The sequence below is a fragment of the Nicotiana sylvestris genome, chromosome 2 (genome assembly GCF_000393655.2).
Source record: "Nicotiana sylvestris chromosome 2, ASM39365v2, whole genome shotgun sequence".
NCBI lineage: Eukaryota > Viridiplantae > Streptophyta > Magnoliopsida > Solanales > Solanaceae > Nicotiana > Nicotiana sylvestris.
In genome coordinates, this window is record NC_091058.1 from 182071693 (window position 1) to 182077526 (window position 5834).

The 5834-nt window shown below is 33.7% G+C and overlaps 1 long non-coding RNA gene across 1 annotated transcript; it reads left to right on the forward strand.

Annotated features, from left to right (window-relative positions):
- The first annotated feature begins 1955 nt into the window (after positions 1 to 1955).
- Positions 1956 to 4888, forward strand: LOC104242009 (uncharacterized). Its single transcript, XR_714857.2, has 2 exons — positions 1956 to 3375; positions 4176 to 4888. It is a non-coding gene; the product is annotated as an uncharacterized lncRNA (long non-coding RNA).
- Positions 4889 to 5834: the final 946 nt, after the last annotated feature.

Genomic DNA, 5834 nt, shown 5'->3' on the forward strand with positions numbered 1-5834 from the left:
CGGGGTCGAATCCCACAGAGAACAATATGTAGGCGATTATGAATGTAAGAGAATTATCACTTGTTATGCAATGCCAAACACTCTACCCAGACCCCACTAGTGTTATTCTCTCCTAGCCGAGAGTCTGCCGGAAATAGTTTCCCTACCCTTTTCGGAGTAGGAGTAAGGTCTGCGTACACTCTACTCTCCTCAGACCCCACTAGTGAAATTTTACTGGGTATGTTATTGTTGCTGTTGTATGCAATGCCAAACACTTAGAATGGTGGTTGTGAAAATATTATAGCTAAATGCGAAAATGTAAACTAACCTTGAAAGGAAGTAAAATGATCAATGGCTACAAGTATGGATACACGGGGAATTACACCCAAGTAAAGATCCAATATATTTCACAATTTTACAAATATGAGCGAGTTTATGTTAATTAGTCTCGGGTAATAATTCTATATTAGCTTCTTCCAAAGACTAATAAGACTTCCTAATTGAATTATCCTTAAATCAATTAAGAGATTAAGCACACCCGATTATAGCTACAAGTAGTTCAATCCTATCATTAGATAGAATCTATAAAATGAGGGTTAAAGCCTCAAGTTCTTATTAATTAATCTTTCTCATCCCTAAATAATCTTTCTCAAAATTAATTCGAAGTTAATAGGTGAGTCCTAGGATTAGCTAATCCCTTTGGAAACATTAAAGAACAAGAATAATTAAAGAAACAATAACTCACTTCATAAAAGATAAAAAATTATTCAATACATAAGCACAACAAGATATTTAATCCACACTTTAAATATGAATATTTTCATAAACAAGATTCAAGTGTTGAAGTAAATACTACACACTTAGATATACAATACAAAGCAAGGAAATGAATAAATGAGTAAGAAATTCTCAACCAAAAGTTTCAAATCTTCAAGACCCAAGTGTGTGTGCAAGAACCCTAGCACCAAAACTTGTTCTCTCTAGTCTTAAGACAAAAAATTAAGGCAAAGATTTGCCAAAGATACGCTAGATCGTGTATTTATGGGTTTGGAGTTGAGAAAATGTGAAATGTCATTCCTGCCCAGATCTGAAGCCCGTTGACCGCACCTGCGGAAGGATACTGACAGGTGCGGCTCCGCAGATGCGAACAATGAAGAGAAACTCTGGCTCCACAGATGCAGACTTGCAAGCGCAAATGCGCAACTGCAGAAGCGGTTCTTCCCTCGCAGATGCGATCCCAAGCAAGGTGGCTCAATTCCACAGATGTGGACCATTTCCTCGCAAAATGCGAGGTCGCTTCTGCGACCCGTATTTCGCAGATGCGAAATCACTGAAGAGATTTGCATTGTTTCAACCATTTTTTGCTCAATTTCACTTAACATCATTTACATGAAAAATAATAATACACACCATAAACATCCTCATATTATAATTAAAGGACATAGAAATTAAAGAAAAGAGACTAGAATGAGTGGTAAAATCATCACTCATCAACCCACATTATTAATTGCTCATTTCAAATTATTTTCTCAAATTCATTAAAAATATGCATCAATTAGTATGTGTATCATGATAAATTATGTATTTCATTTATTATTTCTTAAAGGATGTACAAAATTCATAATGGACAAGTAAAAGTGAACGGAGGGAGTAGTATTTCTTTTCTTTAAAGTTCTAATTGAGTCAGTTTAAATTTGATTTTATCCATGGCAGCACACATATTCTAACAGTACATTTTGGCGCGAAACCTACGCACAAATCCCAAAGTTTTTTAAGTATAAATTAATTTTACTTTATATAATTCTAATAAGTCAAGATATATGGCAACACTGGGTAGCAAATGACACACGCTTCTGTAAAATAAATAAGCAAGAAGAATAAGTATACTTTATTTTAATCATGAATCTATTTCTAATGCCTAGGTTAAACAACTTTGTCATTGCATTTAAGAATTCTCAATTCTCCGGTGAGTTTCTCAATTTTCTTTTTTGTTGGAAAAATTCCCTTTTCTACTTTACTCTTTCAATATCAGATCTTTTTAATTTTTCTCTGATATGATCTAATTTTTCCATGATATGGCATGTGATGTGGTCTGATTATTAAATTTTGGGCTTTGCATATTGTGATTTTTGCAAGCTAAGACTTCAATCTCTGGAAATCAGGCTTTTACATTTTCGTTCTTTATTTCACATTCTTGGGTCCTTATTTTGATTTATTTACTCATGCATGTTTCGAAAATTGATATCTGAGCGCATAATTTGGAATAGTAGATAAATACACTTAATCTCAAAAGTAATTACTACTTCAAGATTCCTACAGCTATATTAGAAGCAGCAATTGAGTGGGACGAACACTGAACTAACTGATTGTGCAAAAGGCAATGTACAATGTACTGTAAGCGCTGGTCCATTTTATTGGTAGTCAAGACTTTTTCTATAGACACAATTCGTGTCAATTGAATTGCTCTCTTCTTCTAGAGTTTCAAAGAGAGAGAAATCTGTGGGCGTGGAGCTTAATCCACTAGATGTCTTAGTTTTGGTGTTCTTCGTGTTCAGACTTTTCAATGACAAAGCTATTTTTTTTCTTTTTGTCACTCATTCTCTATATTGCCTTTTGGTTCTGCATTTATATCAAAATTTCTCCAGCTTTGCCATTAATTAGCATATGTGGATTCTGAGTTCTGCGTAGTTCTTCTCAGCTCTTTCTTGAAAATTGCTATCTAGAACAAAAATAGTAATGACAAAGGGAAGAACTTTGATGCCACCTGTGTCTGATGAAATCTCCCAGCAAAATGAGGGCGTCTATGGCGTGAAGAGAAATTAGCTCCAAAAATTAATCGGTTGATAGTACCAATAATGGCTAATGAAGCTCAGTTACAGACTTCGCTCTATTTAATGGATCCTATGCTTTTGTCTCAATATTTCTTACTTTACTGTCTACAAGGAGTTACCAGCTAAGTGTAAAGTGTTTCTAGATTTAATTTTATTTGATGTTCTTTGAAAATTGTATTCCATTTGCTTGCATGTGTATTTCTATTGCAGTATGACTGCAAATTAGATATAACTGTAAGAATGAGTAGAAAATTTCTCATGTGATATCTTTTTAATTTAGAATTCTTTCAAACAAACTGAAAAAAATTATCGTATGTCAGGAATTCCTGCTTCCAGAGGATTTATTTTCTATGTGATCTTTTAACTTCCATGTAATATGACTTATTGAGGAATTTTTTGTGAATGTTGTTGAATTCTTTGATATTACTGTGAAATTAGCAGTGAAAATAAAGGTTGAAACTCAAGGAGCCGGGAGCCATAGTGCAAATGAAAGATTATAATTTTGCTCATATGGGAAAGGAATGTTGATTATGGCATATATTAGTTAGACACATCTTATGATGAAGTAAGATCCTTATCTCTTTGGATTTTTAAAGTTTACAGTCTGCATTTGGCTGACATTCATTTTTAATATAAGGGATACCAATATAATTTTATATGTTCGTTCTGAAATGAACCTTGAATTAGCACCCATGACTTTTTTATGTCACTATTTTTGAATCCTGAATTAGCATCCATAACTACCTTTATTTGGCATATGATGTTTGTGGAATGTGTTCTTGGTCCCATATTGATAATTTGTTTATGCATGTAATTGGAAAAGTAGCCATTATTTCACATTAGCCTCATAAGATGTTTGACTACCGTACTCTAAATGCTTGAGCTTATTAACTTGAAGAATCATTGTTTCTAAAGGAATGGTTCATGCTTGATGAGCCATCATTGGAATTTACTTTATCTGCTCTTTTTACTGCGTATATTTTGCTTGCCATATTACAAACAACTATTCGTCGATTACTGAATACCTATTGTTTATGCTGGATGTTTCTTGTGGAAATATGATTAAAAAATAACTCCTATATGTGACTGAAATATTAATGTTTTTGCCTTTTTTCAGACAATTGTTATGGACTTAGATTCAAAAGACAAGTATAGAGTGAAAGCAAAAAACTGATCAATGCTTTTAGCGAATTAACATAAAAATACATCTATTTATTTTTATTTTGTGCAATTACAACTCATATAGTCTTGAACACTTTGTGAATATTTTTCTACCTCTACAATGACTACTGCATTTAAACCAGCTCTCCTTTCCCTTTGTGCTCCATTATGATAGAAAAGATTCCTAATTCTTGAGTCTTGCAGTAAGGGAAGCTGAATACTTCAGCTGAAAAATGCAAATGAGGAGAGCAATAACATGACAAATGCCTCGAGCACCTGCACAATTCATCACCATTGTTATCCCATAAATACTTGACTTCCTCTTTAGCGTACCTGACAGAAAATAATGCAGCCATCAAGCAATGGGAATTTCCAACTCTCCTGTTTGAGGCTTTAAGCGCAGAGCTATCCAAATAAATTTTCTACTGTTGAAGAGGAGGAAATAATTATTTAAGATTAAGTTTTTGCAGCGAAAGAGAGATATTAATTCTGTACAACTGTTGTTGCCAATGTTCTTGCTACTGTAACTCAAGACGGCCAGACTTGAAGAGCTTAGTGCAAGGGTCTTAAAAAACCAATGGAATGCGATCTCATAGGCAATTTCTTATGAGGGCTGGACATTTTCTACCTTTATGAGAGATGAAACAACAAAATTCTGTTATATTTTAGCTTCTCACTTCCTTCACGAAACCTAGATTGGTTTATATATATTTTGTTTTTTGGTTGAATGTAACTATGTTAATTGAGCTTTTTTAAGTGGCAATAAGGAACTCCCACATGAGTACACTACTAAGACTGTTTTAACTGGTTTTTGTTTTTGCTTTCTGCTTATTTGGGGTGAACATACAAAGTTTATTCTATTTGTGCAGTCCATATATTATAGGACTAAGTAGTAAAGCTATATTTTTTAAGGTGTACGAGTTGTTTGGTCATTATGAGTTGTCGATTCCTGCTTTGACATCGTGAAATTGTAGAGGTTTATATCATGATGGAGGAAGAATGAATGGTTATGAGATTATGGAAGGAAGAATTAATAGTATGTTATATATTTTGTAGTTTAAGTTGATTGTTTCTACTTCTGCTTGGAGAAGAGTTTTTCTACTATGTTGTTGCTCAGCTGGCTATGGTGATCCATTTATCACATAAGTAGGAATTGATTTGTTAATCAGCTACGGAAGAAAATCATGTTTATTCTTCTTGACTGATGTTTAACTTGCTGGCGTGGATAAGACAAAAGCATAGTAGGAGTTTCTAACTTTCCTTTTGAGACTGATTGCATATTTGCACAATTTTTTTCATGTTGTATGTTGGGGAAGACACAAATATCGCTTGGTCAAAATATGATATATGCAGGGGAAAGAGTGTGACTCTATACTATGTTCGTGCTGCTTTCATTTGTCAGTTTTTTCCTTTTGTTTAAGAGATATAAAATAATTGCATTCTGTTATATTCAGCTTTACACTATGTACATTTTTTTCATTTCTGCTTAGTATATAACCATGTTAAAGCAGCTCTAGGTGTATCCTATAGATTTCTTCTGGATTGCTAACTCAATATATATATATATGCTTTTTAATTGCCTCTCGATATGGTTGGAAAAAGAAAACAGAGAATCATTCTCCTTACATAAGTTTCCAGACGCAAATTTTAACAATTTCTTTAATATTCTACGGGGCTTCAACGTCCAATGGTTGTATGCTAGGATTAGTCGTATGTCGGGCCCGTGCGCAGCACGGGCGACCTCTTACTAGTAGTATTTAATTGGTAGTAACCAATTAGTTTTTGTTAATAGAACAACTTGCGACACAATGTTTTACTTGCGCAGATTTTTGCACATAATATAGTGGGACGATCTAGACGGTT